At 41.1% G+C, this 17,393-nt stretch overlaps 1 pseudogene; it reads right to left on the bottom strand.

Annotated features, from left to right (window-relative positions):
* Window positions 1-16,189: 16,189 nt before the first annotated feature.
* Window positions 16,190-16,422, bottom strand: LOC126078734 (SS18-like protein 2; annotated as a pseudogene).
* Between the last annotated feature and the right edge of the window lie 971 nt (window positions 16,423-17,393).

Genomic DNA, 17,393 nt, shown 5'->3' with positions numbered 1-17,393 from the left:
GAGAACAGCAGCCGGTTATACCCCCACAGCTCTGCGGAGGTAACTCAGTGACTGCTGCTGTATTCAGAGGTTGCGTATCAGCTGCAGTGCGGAGCAGCTGGAAGTGAAGCTGCTGGAAATTTCAGCTATGGTTATTCAACATGATATTGGTCTTTAAGTCTTGAGTCTTTTGAGAGAACATGAGTGGAATACAAATAGTTGACATCGTACTTACATTTCTTGCAATCTTTCAACACTGCTTCCAAAGAAAAATTTCCACTTCACAGAAACGTGAAGCTGCCAAGTGTGAAGCCTGGAGTTCTCATTTGCATGTCAGTCCCAGAATGCTTTTGCATCCTCCGCTCTTCTGAGCTTGTGCTTTTAGGCAGAATAAATAAAATGTTGGGGTGTCCCTATGCCTTTCCAGCTTTCTGTAATTTTTACCTCTGCTATGCAAATAAGAGAACTAGACTTTTTTCCTTTGCCCTATGCTTTGTGTGACTTTAATTACCAAGTGAAAGTTAGGAACAAGCAGAAATGGGATTATGTTTACACATCATCTCTTCGAGTGCTTAGATTCTAGTTGCCTCCAATCTGTTTTTATCTCTCATTTCAGTGCAAGAGAGCCACACACATCATAGACTCACAGGTGTTGAAAACTGGAAAGGACTTTACAGGTCTCCTAACCTAGATCATCCTAGTCAATGGGCCACCATCATCAGCACACTCTCTAAACCAGTAACTGCTCCAGCTCTGCTCTCCATTAAGTTCCCTTGTTGACATTTGCCTTCAGTGACAGCTGGAGCAGGAACGCAGTCAGCAGGGGCCACTTCTCACTAACACTGGCTCAGTGACCAGTAAATACTTTTGACCACCACCAAGTGCCCCATGAACACATAGCTTTAGGAACATGAAATGTCTATATCTTTGACAAAATAAAATGTACACCTTTCTTGGCCTTGTTATTTTAAGAGGATGAAAACCGGGGTCAGAACATATAAGGCCTCCCCAAGGTTGTATGGAAAGTTGGCATCATAAACCCATGTCTCTGATTCTTAGTTCAGAGCACATTCTGCTCTCCACATAAAGTGACTATGAGCACCTACCATGTATCAGCCACTGCCCAAGGCCTGGGGATACAGTGGTGACCAAGAAAGAGCCCTGCCTCCAGAGAGCTTATACCCCTGCAGCAAGCACTGCATGCATTAAAAAAAAATTAGTTACAAGTAATTACAGTCAATAATGACAAGTGTTATGATTGTGGAACTAAGTTGATTTTTTTTTTTTTTTTGGTCCTCTAGCTTTCAAGTGTGCTCATGAAAAATCTGTACATAGATCAAGAGGCAGTCATTTGAATAGAACAAGGGGATGCTACATGGTTTAAAAAGAAAGGTGTGTATCAGGGTTGTGTTCTTTCACCACATTTATTCAATCTGTATGCTGAGCAAATGATCTGAGAAGCTGGACTGTATGAAGAAGAGCAGGACATCAGAATTGGAGGAAGACATCAACAACCTGCGTTATGCAGATGACACAACCTTGCTTGCTGAAAGTGAGGAAGACTTGAAACACTTACTGATGAAGATCAAAGGCTACAGCCTTCAGTATGAATTACACATCAACATAAAGAAAACAAAAAGCCTCACAACTGGACCAACAAGTAACATCATGATAAATGGAGAAAAGATTGAAGTTGTCAAGGGTTTCATTTGACTTGGAATCACAATCAACACCCGTGCAAGCAGCAGTCAAGAAATCAAAAGATATGTTGCATTGGGCAAATCTGCTGCAAGAGACTTCTTTAAAGTGTTAAAAAGCAAGTACTTCACTTTAAAGACTAAGTTGTGCCTGGCCCAAAACTTGGTATTTTTGATCGCCTCATCTACATGTGAAAGTTGGGCAATGAATAAGGAAGACCAAAGAAGAATTGATGCCTTTGAATTATGGTGTTGGAGAAGAATATTGAATATACCATGAACTGCCAAAAGAACAAACAAATCTGTCTTGGAAGAAGTACAGCCAGAATGCTCCTTAGAAGCAAGAATGGAGAGACTTTGTCTCACGTGCTTTGAACATGTTGCCAGGAGGGATCAGTCCCTGGAGAAGGACATCATGCTTGGTAAAGTGGAGGGTCAGTGAAAAAGAGGAAGATCCTCAACAAGACTGATTGACACAGTGGCTGCAAAAATGGGCTCGATAACAACAATTGTGAGGATGGTGCAGGACTGGGCAGTGTTTTGTTCTGTTGTACATAGGGTCACTATGAGTCAGAATTGATGGCACCTAACAACAACTTTCAAATAGGAAAAGAAAAATTCCCTGCATTTATGCTTCTTATGAACACCTGGAGAAAATGTCCAGTTCGTGAAATACGATCCTAGCAAATCAAGTGCAAAGGAAGATAATGATTTTTAGGGCAGTGAACTGATTGTTTAATTAATTAATTTAGTTTATTGAACACTATTTGTCACATACTGTATCTGGAATTAGGAATTCAAAGATAAGTGAGATAGAATGTAATCTAGAGGGTGGGTACATTGCATTGCAAGAGAGTTAAGAGTTACATGAATGAATGGATTTTTATGAGGGGATATCATAAAGTATAGGAAACCAAAGTGAGTTAGTAATAATCGACATAAGGCCAATTCCCAAAATGTGAAGATAACTCGTATCCCCTCTTTCCCACTTCTCCACTACCCTGACACCAGCCACCCATGTGCCACTTCCTCTCTCTGACCCTAATAACTCAGAACTTGTTGTCCACAAGTTAGTGCTTTGTTCTTCCAGCCCCTGCCAATAGGCAAAAGCCAGCCTTTTTGCTGATTCTCACTGCCCCAGATGGGCTCGATAATTTATTAGAATGACTCATAGAACTCACAGAAACTACCTCTGCTTACAGTCAACCATTTATTGTAACCAGAAAGGATATAAGCAAAGAGACACATCAGGCAAGGTCTAGGGGGAGGTGCTGGCACAAGGCTTCCGCTGTCCCTAGGAACATACCACCCTCTCCTGTACATGGATATTCTCACCAATCTGGCAACCCCCACAAGAGAAAGCTCCTAGGTACAGGGTTCTTTAGTCATTGGGTCTCAGTGCATATGTATTATTTGATAAATATGCATAACTGACTGCAGCATCCCTCCTCCCTTCCTGATGTTAGCTGTCAGGTGTTGAGTTGGGGGATCCCAACTCTTTTGCTCATGTTTAAATGTTGCCTGGCTGTTTTAGAAAAACAAAGACACTCTGATGGCCCAAGGCTATTTTCAGGAACCAGAGACAAAAAGCCAAATTGAGTTCTTTATCCTGAACACAGGAATTAAAGATTTGTAGAAAATGCTATGACAGCAAAAATCAAAGATCATGTCAGGAGAGGAGGTGCAGGTGGGGGTAGCAAAGAGGACTTTGCAGTTAATGGCACTCAATTGCCTCTTAAACAAACAAACAAAAAAAAAAAACATTGCCATCAAGTTGATTCCAACTCACAGCAACCCTACAGGACAGGGTAGAATTGCCCCATATAGTTTCTAAGGAGCACCTGGTGGATTTGAATTGCCAACGTTTTGGTTAGCAGCCATCGCTCTTAACCAGTACACCACCAGGGTTTCCAATTGCATCTGGGATCAAGTGAAATGGTTCATCAAGTAGAGAAGGGATAGTGTGTGTGAGCAGGACTTTAAACAAGAAGAAACAGCATAAGCAAACTATAGCTATGTGAGTTTGGCCATGGCTAATTTCCTCTTTCCAATCCTGGTCTGCACTCTACTGTACTAAATCAGGCTGTACATATTCCCCAAGTAAGGAATGGAGACCAGAGGAATGGCCTCTTCTCATGACGTGCTGCTGACTGTTCTATATTGGAGTATAGCATGGTGTTTAAGAGTACAGTCGCTAAAGCCGGACTTCCTGGTTTAAGTTCTGGCTTTGAACTGTGTTAACTTTGTGACTCACTTTCCTGCCTGTCGGTTTTCTCATCTTTTAAAATGGTATAGTAAAACAATAGGGTTTTAATAAAGATTAAATGAATTCATGACATGAAGCACTTAGAAGAGTTCCTGGCACACACTCAGTACATGTTAGCTGTTATGGTTTGGACTATGGTGAGAATTACTAGTATTAAATGCTTTAGGCTCTTCTCGAGGGTATTTTTTTTTTTTATTATTCTCCCAGGGGCCTTGGATGAAAAACAATTATTTTGGAGATCATGGGTTAGTCAGTCCACTTGGTGGTTGAAATGGGGGAAATTCTCCTTCTTGCTTGAAAACTGCGCTGCCACCATCTGGGGATGGGGATGGAGGGGGTTGAATGCATTTTTCCCCTCTGCCCATGTATGTTTTAGTTCACTATTTTCACCAACATCTATTTACAAGTTATAAATTATCTGATTTAGATTTGTGGGCAACTCAGAGTACCTGAAACCAAACCAATGGATCTGTGCCCAGCGTGCAAGAAGCCAAACTCTCAGACGCTGGTTTTGAGAGGAAGAGTTTCTCAGGCCAGTAAGCGGGAACTCAGAGGTAATCGACCTCAGATTGAGTTCCCCAATCTGCGCAAGCAATGTGCAGTTTATACTTATACATATTCATTTAGGGGTGGAGGGAAACAATGGGCAGGATTGGAGGTTTTACCCATTCATAGTTTCTACTGATTATTAGCAGGTGGGGCTAAGATTCGGTGCACGGAAGTAGAAGTGGCCAATGGACCAAACACTTTTGAAATGGGCTCCACTATTGTCGGTGATGCATTTCCAGCAATTTTGGTTCCTTGTCATGAGTCTTTTGGTTCCTTGACATAAGTTCACTTGTGTTACTGAGCATGCATGGCAGTCCAGGATCGTTTGTCAGTCATTTTTGCAGTCTGCCCTGATCATGTCAGGCTACTCTGAGCCGGATAGCTCTGGACTCTTCCAGGGCTCTCCACAGGGTCTGAAAACAGCTTAGAGGAAGTGAGTGACATGGTGAGGAGGTGACTGGGAGTGGCCTGATACCTGGTGGAGTACTAATTATTTAGATGTCTTCAGTGTCTTCAGCCTCCAGAGTCCCCTAACACTACCAGAGAGAAATTTGGTAAATGACAGGTCTCATGTGGTCTGTGTCAGCTCTGCTCAGCTGATGGCATTGCCCAGCTGTCCCTCTCCTTCCCTGTCCTTACCAAGGAGGTACGGATTACCTAATAAGAAAGGTACGCATGGGCTTATTTACTAATCTGTAGTGCACAATTTCACCTGTTTTTCACCGCATCAGAAAAAAAAAAAAAAAAAGAGGTGTGGTGAAACCCATGTGAAATTGTGCACTACGGATTAGTAAGCACACACAAACCCATGCTACCTTGCTTACTATAAACCGGTGCATACCATGGTGACTGGTTAATCTGCCCTGGTTCTCAACATTTCCATAGTAAGTCTTTTGTTTTTGTTGTTGTTGACATATTTGCTTGTTTATCTGCTTTTGGTTTGTGGTATTCTTGTCCCACCCTACCTCTCTGGTCCATAAAAAGTAAGGTGCTTTCTGTCAGAGTCTTGGATTCCTACGTGGTTTCGGAACAAAACTATTCTTTTCACAGTCCAAAGCCTAATGTGGGAAAGTCTTCCTGGACTGGCTGCTTTTTCTATTTGGGCACAGAGTTCCTCACTCATGTCCCAATTTCATTCAATTTTCCAAGAGCTCCTTCTGTCCTCCCTCCCACACTATCTTCATCTCCCAAGTTTTTTTTTAAACTCCCCAGCATCACCATCCAAGATGCAACCCACATTTTCACCTGATCAAAACCAAACAAGTTATAAAAATTATTGACAGTAATCTACATTGCCTCTTATAATTTACAGTAGATGTAGCTACTTTTTCTTTAATCGATTTTTAAGTTTTTAATGAACTCCTACTTTATAACAAAATGAGTACAAATTATTTTTTAAAAGTAACAAAATTCACTTTTTTTTTTTTTTTTTACCAACAATAATATCCTTTTCAGGACAGGACACCTGAAAGCCTGATACCCCAACTTCCCCTGCTGAGTTTCCAGCTCCCCCACATTCTTGGCCTCTAGCCATCGGCTCACCTTGGGTAAATATTAACATAGTCATCAGCTTCTCTACAAATTAACAGTTTAGTCTTGGCCAAATTGGCTATGATTCCAAATCAATATATAATTTTGAGGAGATGAGAATTTTTCCTTTCATGAGGATTTTAAGCTATGTTTATGTAAGAAAGATTGGTTGGTTATGAAAATACTGACATTTTAATACAACTACATTTCTCCATCAATACAGAGACACTATTTCTATGGATATAGTCTATCTGTAGAGATAACCATGCTTTGTGCTTTACAGAAAGCTGACCAGTTTATTTTCTTTAAAATGGCAAGTACTATCTCACAGAGAAATTGCAACTGTTTGCACAAAATGAGTTTTCAAGAGAGAGTTTCTTTGAAACAGTGATGAATCACACAAGAGGTAAGAAAAATGATTAAATGACTCAAAAATAATTTTACAGAACTCCTTAAGCCTAGCAGTTCTCAAGAGAGGTTTAGAACGATGTTTTGTTGGACTAACAACTTCAGCATTCAGTGGTGGTCTTCGATTTTCAAAAGTTGACTTTGAACATTTACCTTAATAGCTCTCCCAAGCAGACAATGAACCTCACTATTGGTCTGGGAAGTCGGAGACCTCTGTCTGTCTCTCTCACACACACACCCATGAAAACATCAGGCAAAGTACACCAGCACAAAACTCAGTGGCATGTACGTATTTCTAAAGCCACCAGATTCCTGAGCCCTGACTTTTCCTATTCATTTCATTCTTATGACTTGAGAGTCTTATTTCCTCACCTTCAGATCCATCCCCTCATGAGGTCTCTGGCTCAGGATTTTCCAGAAGTGCTTGGGCTTTTGTGCCTCCCAGTCTTCATGTAGAATTACAGTCAAAGCACGTGTTCAGGCAATGACTTAACCTTAGAAATTAAAAAATTTAAAAAAAGCCCAGAGTCCAAGGATATACAGTAGCCACACGGTGAGGGCATGCTGAGGGAGTGGGCCCCACACAGGACTAGAACTCAGATCCCCTGAACCCCTGTTCCCACTCTGAACCTCACTTCTTTTTGTCTAACTTTAACCTAAGCAATTAACCCCTGCATTAAATTTTTATTTAATACAAAGGAAAGAGAAATTCAGTGTCCTCAATCTCCGAGACCAGTTCCACTGCAAAGTGACTAGTGAGACCCTAACTTTTGTAAGTTCTTAAGGTAATAGTGCTGTCATTTTGGGGGGTGTGGTTTATACACACTTAGGTAAAATCAGCAATATTTTGCTGAATTTATAAACTTCAGAAAATATTAGTTAAAAACTTGATTTTTTAATCTCAAAAAGAACCCTTGTAACACCAAAAGAAAAAAAAAAGCGAGACATCATATCACAGAATTTCTTTATGGGTTTAGCCAAATTTAATTCTGAATGCAATATACCTATGCTAATTTTTGGCAGCACATTATTGAGAATTTCAAAAGTCTGAGTATGCTGGGTTTATCTACTCCTTTTTAATTTTTATTACTTCTGTGATATTATCTCATTGAAAAATCAATTAACCAGGGAGTATATTGTTCATCGATTTTTCTGGTTAATTGCAGGCTAACTAGAAAATATTTTTTGCTTCAAATCTTATTGAAAGTTTTACTAAAATGCCCTCTTAATTTATCATTCAACAAATAGTGGTGGAGGGCTTGCTATCCTATGGATCAGGCATAGTGCTGGGCACCAGGGACACAGACCTGAGAGACCTGTTCATCTGGTAGCCAGACACAAAGTCTCGTCATTGTCAGGCAGTGGGCCAGGGGCTGGGATCTGTGATTGTCAGTGCCAGTTAGAGGATCCCAGGGAAGAGTTGACTGCTTAGCCTGGCAGTTGGATAGAGTGAGACTCTCAGGAAAAAAGGACCTTCCGGAGACAGGGAATGTCATGTGTGAGGCATGACTGTATTTAGAAAACTGTGAATAACTCAGCATGTGAATTCCGAGTGAAGGTGGCGTGTTATGTTAAGGAGTCTGCTTTTTATCCTAAAGACCATGGACATCGATATCTGGGTTATAAGCTAAGGAGGAGGAATATCATAACCAATTTTTTTCTTAGAAAGCTCTCTTAGGCATGCTTGTAGGGGACTGATAGGGAGGGGGGCAAAACTAGGAGAAACAAGGCGAGTTTGATGGGTGTGGTAATAATTCAGACAAATATGTTGAGGGCCTGATCCAACTGGGAATGGAAAGAAAAGGAAGGATAGGAGAAATCAGTGATTTCTAAAGTGTAGTTCCATGGCTAGCAATATTAGCATCACTTGGGAACTTGTTAGAAATGTATATCCTCAAGCCTCACCCAAGAACAATTGAGTCAGAGACCCTAGGGGTGAGACAAAAATAAGGCTTCCTGGTAAATTAATTCTGATGCATACTAAAGATTGAGAACAATTGCTCTGGTTTCACTCCTCCCCCTGATCTCCTGTTGAGGCTCCCCAGCGGCCAAACCCAACCAGAAGCCAGAGGGAACAGGAGTCAGTTACATTCAGCTCAGACTCTTGGGACAGAGAGCCAGGTGAAGAATGTTGAAGAGAGCATCTAGAGGGGCAAATGCAAGACACTCAGCACGACGCAGTAACAGCCAGTTTTCTGCCTACCACACTGGCACTCCTGCTAGTTTTTCCCTGTCCCTCGAACTCTTAATCAAGAATGCCCAAGGGCTCACTCCTTGAACCTCTTCTTTTCTATTTACTTTCACTCCTTTTGTGACTTCAGCCAATCTTGTGATTTTACATGCAATCTCAATCTATATGCCAACAACTATCAAATCACATCTTTAGCCCAGAATCTTCTCCTGGACCCCAGACTGGTAAATCCAACAGTTTACATGACTTTTCCACAGAGACAGCTAATAGGCAATCCAAGCTTAATGTGTGTAAAACTAAGCTCCAGATCTCCTCTCCACCGCCATGCCCATTCTTGTCAAAATATCCCCATCTCAATTAATGGCAAATCCTTTGGACCTTTTGCTCAGCTTCAAAAAAACAAACAAACAAACAAACAAATCTTGGGGTCATCCTGGATTCCATCCTTAAGCTTAGACTCCATATTCGATTCATAAGCAAATCTTGCTGGCTGGATTTTCAAAATATATCCTAGATCTGATTACTTTTTTCCTTCCCCACTGCTACCACAGGCTTCCAAGCCACTGTCATCTCTTGCTTGTATTATTGTTGCAATACCACCTTTTAGTTTGCCTCCTAGCCTCTGCCCCATCCCTTCAGATTATACTCAACAGGAGTAGCGTTGTTTACAAACCATGTCATTCCTTACCTTAACATCCTACAGAGACTTCCTGTATTAGCCAGACTAGATTATGCCACAGCAGCAGAAACAACAATCTCAGCCAACACCATGGATTGTTATTTCTTTCTCAGACTCCATGTCCGCTGTGGGTCTTTGGGGGCTTTGTACAACATAGTCACTCAGGGAACCAGGGTTATATAAACTCTACTTTGACATGTACTTCCAATATCATTGCAGCAGTAGGAAGGCAAAGGGGAAAATATCAGTGGCTTTTAAAGATTGTATTCCCACCTGAATTGACACATTCTGCTTCTACTCTCATTTCATTGATAAAGCAAGGTGTCCTGTTGTGTAGCAAACCACTGCAAAAATCTTTTAGTGGGATACAAAAAAAGGGTTTATTTGTCACACATCTGCAGGTTGACTGGGGCTCAGATGATCTAGCCTGGGATTGGCTGGGTCTTCTCCGTGTTTTTCACCCTCCTTTTAGAACCAGGGGAAGAGTCAGGGCTAGCTTTTCTCATGGTGATGGTATAAGTTCAAGAGGGCAAGCTCCATTGGACAAGCACATGCCAAGCTCTTGCTTGCATGATATCTACTTACACTCCATTGTTCAAAGCAATCACATGACCAAAACTACAGCCAAAGTGTAGAGAAGTATACTGTTAACAGATAGGCCATGGCATGGGTGTAAATGCAAACAGAGAGCAAAGAATTGGGATGAAGAATTCAGTCTGCTACACATGGCCACATCTAAATTTAAGGGATCAGGGAAAGATAATCCTTCTGTGTGCCTGGAAGGACAACTGGAAATGTTTGTTGAACATCACTAAAAATGTTTAGTGGTGAAAGCCAATGTCCTTGCAATGACAAGAGAATGGCAAAAAAATATGGCTCCTACTAGCTCTGTAACTTCATCTCCTACCCGTTCTACCCTCATTCCATTCCAGTCACACTAATCAAGATTCCACCTCAGGCCATTTGTAATTATTGTTCCCTCTGCATGGAATACTCTTTTATTATTTATCTTTGTGACTTCTTCCCTTACCTCCTTTGAGCTTTGACTTTAGATGGCCACCCCCATTTAAGATTAATTTTCCTTCTTTGCTTTTTTTAAAATCTGTAATCGTAACACTTATTTCCTTCTCACATACTATTCACATTTTACACTTATTTGTCTACCTCCCTCATTATAAGTTCCACAAATGACAGGGATTTTGGTCTGCTTCATTCACGATTTCTATTCCCAGCACCCAAAATTGTGTTTTGCACATACTGGAGTAGGCATTTAATAACTTCTTGTTGAATGAATGAATGAATATTCTAGAAGTTGATATTTTTGCCATCTGAAACAGTTATTGACTGTATTTCCAAAGTTGACAAAGCGATTCTGTTGCCTTCTAAGCCTAATTCAACCCATTCAGACTGGCTGGCCCCTGTACATTAACACCATTTTCATTTTCAGGAAAAGTCATTTTTACAGAGTGAATGGGGCAAACCAAGAACCAGGGTTTTGTTGCTCATATCATCCTTTATGTCCTTGGTTCTCAACTGGGGATGATTCACCTCCCTCCCTTCCCCCATGCCACCATCAGGAAACATTTCACAATGTCTGAAGACATTTTTTGATTGTCACTACTGAGGAAGAGATGCTATTGTCATCTAGTAGGTAAAGGCCAGGAATGCTGATAAATAATATCCTATAGTATACAGGACAGCTCTCCACAAGAAAGAATTCTCCAGTCCAAAATGTCAATAGCTCTGAATTTGAGAAACTTTGCTCTAAGGGGAACAAAGAGGCCCTGGTCCCAGATATTCTGAAAGTTGCTTCAGATAATTGATGCTTTACAACCACCTATCAACATTAGACTATAAATACTACAGGGGCAAGAATTGAGATGTTAGTACTCATTTGTATGTAGCTAGCCCCTTGTACAGTGCCAGAAACATAGTAGGTTCTCAATAAATATTAGTTGAATGAATTAACAAAAAAAGATATATTAAGTATCTTAGACACAATACTATGCTAGCAATTAAGCTCTATCTCACTTCCTTTATTCTAAGATTAAATTTAGACCTATGATCTTCACAGCTCTGTGGCTTTTAGACTGTTTTCAATTTCTATAGAACAAGAAAGAAAAGTCATATTAGTGCCAGCCTTGTGCAAAGGCTCATATATTTCATTAAAATGTCTGCTGATTTAATATGCTTCCTCCTGTGGATAAAATAAGAAACAGTTTTAGTTTCTGTAGAATTTAATGTGGTGAGCTTGAGGTACTGGAATACAGAGAATCATTTTTAGTTTGTTTCTGAATTCACTTTTGGGTAGTTTACTAAAATATATATATATTTTTTAAACTAATATACTTACTAATTTGGCCCAGGCTTTTCTCCACTGCAGGCTTCAGATGAATGACTGTAAGCTCTATTTCTCAGCACAGCTGATTTTTTACTGTTTCTTGTCAGAGCTTTATATTACACTCAAGTGTCTTCATTTAGGCATGCGTGTATAGAGGGAAAAGTAATTTGTCACACAAACCTTCAGTTTTTATTTCTGTGATGACTAAGATTGTATATGATGTTCAGATAAAATTTAACTGGGGAAAAAACAAACAAACAAAAAACAGTTTTTTAATAAAATGAGGGTTTCAGCAAATAGCCAGGGTGATATATTTCTACGTATTGAGGGAAACTTCTTCCAGGGGACCTGGAAATCAGCTTTTTTTAAGAAAAAAAAAAAACACAGAATCTAGGATTTAGTAAGAGACTATGAAAGCTTGGAAAAAACTGCTGTAGCTCCCATTCCGATCCCTCCTCCTATCCTTGTCCTTTCCATTGAAGTGAAAGACTCTACCAACCACCTGGGGTTCAAGCCTAGATCTTTGGAGACATTCTTCGCTCCTCTCTTTCCTTGTACCCTACATTTAAATTTTCAAACATATCCTGCAACTGCCTGCTTCTCACTTCCTCCACTGCTGCCTCCCTAGATGAAGCCACCATCATCTCCCTCCTGAGCCTACTATAATAGTTTCTTTAAATGGTCCATCAGCTTCTACTCTTGGTCCCCTAGTCAATTCTCTACACAGTGAGAGAACTTTTTAATATCCTAAATCGTATTATTTCATTTCTCTGTTCAAAACTTGCTAAGAACTTCTTAACATACTCAAAATCCAAACTCCTAATTATGACTTATAAGACTTTTCATGAACTGGCCCTGCCTGCCTTTTCTACCTCCTTTTTTTTTTTTTTTTTTTTAATCATTGAGCCCCTTGCTTATTCCACCCTGGTCCTCTTGCTGTTCCTCACCCCATCCCTGGCTTGTTCCTGCCTCAAAGCCTTTGCACCTGCTCTTCCCTTTGTCTGGAATGCTATTCTCCAAGGCATTTCCACCCATTACTTTCTCACTTCCTTTAGGTCACTGCTTACCTCTGTCACCTCCTTACAGAGGTCTTTACTTGACTCTCTAATATGCTCTGTTTTTCTTACATTACTTACGATTTCATGAAAGTGTACATGTGCTTATTTTTTGTTCCTCCCTAGAATTCAAATTCCAGGAACATTGTCTTGTTCATTGTACCTGGTGCCTAAAATTATGCCTACCTTTGCCAGAGCATCCATTTATATACTAGAGGCAGGCCACATCCCAAGGACACTTCCTTTTCATCTGATCAGCTGTTCATATCAGATCACAAAATGGAAGGTGATTACATAGTGTCTGCCAAATCACTGAGAATCATGGCCTAGCCAAGTTGACACATAACATTAACCATCACACTCAGTCATGCTAATCACATTTCATCCACATTTACTACTTATTAAACAAATGAAACTTGTCCAGAATGTTCGATGGTAACCTCAGACTCCATGCTTGGGATTGTTCTGTAGGTGAGAAAACTTTTAGTTTTTTTTTTTTTTTTTGGTGCCCCCGTCCAATGACTCAGACAGATGGCATTGCAACATGATTAAAAGCGTGGGTTGCAGAGGCGCTGCCTGGAATTCACCTCCTGGTGACTTTGGGTAAGTTACTTGAACTCTCCGTGCTTTACTTTTTCTATCTATGAAACAAATATAATAACATATATTTGTAAAACCCATTTCTCATTGCATCATTATGAAAACTAAATCAATGTATATAAAGTCTTACATATATCCTCGGCACATGATAACCAAAGAAACCATACCAAACCCGTTACCGACGAATCAACTCTGACTCATAGCGACCCTATAGGACAGGGTAGAACTGCCTGATAGAGTTTCCAAGGAGCACCTGGTGGATTTGAACTGCCGAACTTTTGGTTAGCAGTGGTAGCACTTAACCACTCCACCACCAGGGTTTCCTGGCACAGGAACTTCTCCAGGAAGTGATTTTCACTCACAGCCTCCATTTCATCACAACTTCTTCACTCCACAATATTTTATCATCTAACTCAAACCCCCCACCATTCTACATTCTCAGAGAGCCAAAGGGTGGAATTTGGACAAATGGCAACAAGGAACCCCCTCAGGACTCTCAGCTTCTTTCTCCACTTTGGTGTCTTTTTGCCTCTCTCACTTAGCAGTTTGACTTTCTCTGGACTTTTAGTTCACTTGTCAAGAAGCATGGCAGTCAGTAGCCATTGATTTTTACATCCTACCAACCAAATAACCAAAGAGATCATCTTAATTTCTTCTCAGCTCCATATGTCCTGAGAAATACTGGCCAAGCTTGGGTCAGGTGCCCCTCTCTGGATATTCAGGGTGGCTAGGTTGTGTGGTACTGTGCAGTGGCTAATCTGGCTGTACCACTTTGAGTGGTCTAGAATCTAGAGCTGGCCATTTGATATAGTACCACTAGCTACATGCGGATATTTACATATGAATGTAAATTAATTAAAATTCAACACAATTTAAAGTTCCTCAGTCTCATTAGTCACATATGAAATGCTCAATAGCCACGTCTCTAGTGGACACAGTACTTGACAGTGTCGATACCGAACATTTCCTTCATCACAGAAAGTTCTATTAGACATTGCTCTTGATGAAAGGCTTGTCCCAGAAATGGAGTGGGGGGTGGGCATAGACTTAGGGAGGAGTATTTCTGGTCAGATGAATCAGTAGGTATCTCCTACATCTTCTTTACAATACTCCATAAAACTGACCCAGTCCCTTTGAAACAATTTCTTCCTCTGGCACTCAAGACATATTTATACTGTCAAAATTGCCTTATGATCCTTTTTCCCCCCTCAATTCTCACTCTCCACTAAGTGACTCAACTATTTATGTGGCTTTTAATAGCTCAGTGTTGATGACTCCTGGATTCACATCACATTTCCAGAACCTTTTCTAAACTCCAGACCCACAGACCCAACTGCCTATTTAATATCTCCAACTGGGTATTTCACAGGTCACTTGGTATTAACACCATATGTGTATAAATATATATATATATTTTAATCCATCTTTCATGGAAAGGCAAGCTTTATTTCAAAGTAACCTGAAAAGAGCAGTCAGAGGCACCACGACTACAAACTGGTAGAAGGGGGCACAGTTATATGTCCATTTGGCAAGGTCTCAGGTGAGAGACTCCCGATTTCTGTTAATTGCCCAACACCTACCCAGTTTCCTTCTTTTTTTTAAATAATTTTTATTGTGCTTTAAGTGAAAGTTTACAAATCAAGTCAGTCTCTCACACAAAAACCCATATACACCTTGCTATACACTTCCAATTACTCTCCCCCTAATGAGACAGCCTGCTCTCTTCTTCCACTCTCTCTTTTTGTGTCCATTTTGCCAGTTTCTAACCCCCTCCACCCTCTCTTCTCCCCTCCAGGCAGAAGATGCCAACATGGTCTCAAGTGTCCACCTGATCTAAGAAGCTCACTCCTCACCAGCATCCCTCTCCAACCCATTGTGCAATCCAATCCATGTCAGAAGTTGGCTTCAGGAATGGTTCCTGTCCTAGGCCAACAGAGGGTCTGGGGGCCATAACCACCAGAGTCCTTCTAGTCTCAGTCAGACCATTAAGTCTGGTCTTTTTATGAGAATTTGGGGTCTCCATCCCACTGCTCTCCTACTGCCTCAGGGGTTCTCTGTTGTACTCCCTTTTTGGGCAGTCATCGGTTGTAGCTGGGCACCATCTAGTTCTTCTGGTCTCAGGCTGACGTAGTCTCTGGTTCATGTGGCCCTTTTTGTCTCTTGGGCTCGTAATCGCCTTGTGTCCTTGGTGTTCTTCATTCTCCTTTGATCCAGGTGGGTTGAGACCAATTGATGCATCTTAGATGGCTGCTTGCTAGTGTTTAAGACCCCAGACGCCACTCTTCAAAGTGGGATGCAGAATGTTTTCTTAATAGATTTTATTATGCCAATTGACTTAGACGTCCCCTGAAATCATGGTCCCTAGACCCCTGCCCCTGCTACGCTGGCCTTCGAAGCATTCAGTTTGTTCAGGAAACTTTTTTGCTTTTGGTTTAGTTCAATTGTGCTGACCTCCCCTGTATTGTGTGCTGTCTTTCCCTTCACCTAAAGTAGTTCTTATCTACTATCTAGTTAGTGAATGCCCCCTCCCACCCTCCCTCCCTCCCCCCCCCTCATAATCACAAAAGAATGTTTTCTTCTCAGTTTAAGCTATTTCTCAAGTTCTTATAGTAGTGGTCTTATACAATATCCCAGTTTCCTTTTTAGGTTGAAACTAAAATGGTTGACTTGAAGGTGCCTATGATGTGTTTGTTACCCAAACATACTCCCATTTCAGGCAAGAGGACACCTATGTGCACTGTGAATAACATTACTTTAGTAGCTTTCTTCACATTTTTAAAAGAGCCACAGAGGTTTCATTCACATTTTAAGCAGCTGAATTGGTAATAATGCTGTCTCCACTTCCAAGGAGGTGGATTACATTGAATTACTCCTCATGAGAGCCACCTGGGAAGTTAGTCCAGTGATTTTGAAGCACCGGTTGGGCTGGCGTCTACAACGGTAGCCAAATAAATGAGATTTCTGTGTAACACATGCTGTAGCGGATGTACTCGTTTGACCAGCCCTTGTTCTGATACTCTCTGATACAGTGAATCAGCTGGTCATTCTCCCCCAGGAGCCACTAGATAGTCTCTTGATTCACTTCCGCCTTGCCCTGCAGCCAGTCCAGAACGAAGGCCACCAACATCCTGGGAAGCCTTCATGGAATCCAGCCTCAGGCCCATGGTCAGGTCCGAAACTTGCCTGGAACCAACCAGCAGAGTCAGCCAATTACATTAAATTTTTGATCCCCCCAAGTCTCCTCCTCTTCCCATGTGTTCCATCTCAATACGTGGCACCTCTGTCTGCCCAGTTTGTTATGCCAAAAGCCTTAGAGGAATCATTGACACCTTTCTTGGCCCTACTCTCAACACCCAATCCATCACCAACTACGTCAATTTGACATTCAAACCATTTCTCTTATCTATCCACATTTTTTCCCCATTTATAATGCCATCATCTTAATGCCACACTTTCTGTGTCTTCTTCAATGTCATTTTCTCCAGGGATCCCTCCCTGGTCCTGATCTCATTTCTGCCTTTGTTATTCTGTTATACTTTTTGTTTTTTCACAGATGTAATCACTTACGTAATTATTTGTTTAACATCTACCCCATTCTCTAGACTGATAATGGCAGGAAGGAAGTCTGTTTCATTGATATGTGAATCTGTTGTGTCTGATGTAGTGCTGGACACTTAATGAGCCCTTAGTAAGTATGGAGCACACAAGGGGTCACCATGAGTCAGAATCTACTCGATTGCAACTGGTTAAGTGTTTACTAAGTTTTTGGCACACATTTTTTGTTCACTCTGTGAACTCTTCTTTCCTTTTCTCTATGGTTATGGATGTCCTTTGGGTTCTTTACCTTCTCATGGTTTCAGCTTCACCAACGTAAGGATGACTCCCAGTCAACATTACAGGCCCTGGTTCCTCTTCCGAGAGACATGCTCTGTTCTCTCAAAATTGGCTTCTGCTTTCTGCCTCCCTTGCCTCCTTTCTACCGCACTTGAAACTACAACTCATTGACTCCTTCCTTCAGCACAACCCCCATCCTGCCTGCATCCCCTTCCCATCCAGTCACTGATGTTGTTAGGTGCTGTGGAGTCTGTTTCGACTCAC

This window comes from Elephas maximus, chromosome 7 (genome assembly GCF_024166365.1).
Source record: "Elephas maximus indicus isolate mEleMax1 chromosome 7, mEleMax1 primary haplotype, whole genome shotgun sequence".
Classification (NCBI taxonomy): Eukaryota; Metazoa; Chordata; class Mammalia; order Proboscidea; family Elephantidae; genus Elephas; species Elephas maximus.
The sequence above is the reverse complement of the archived record's forward strand: the minus strand, read 5'-3'. Positions and strand labels throughout refer to the sequence as shown.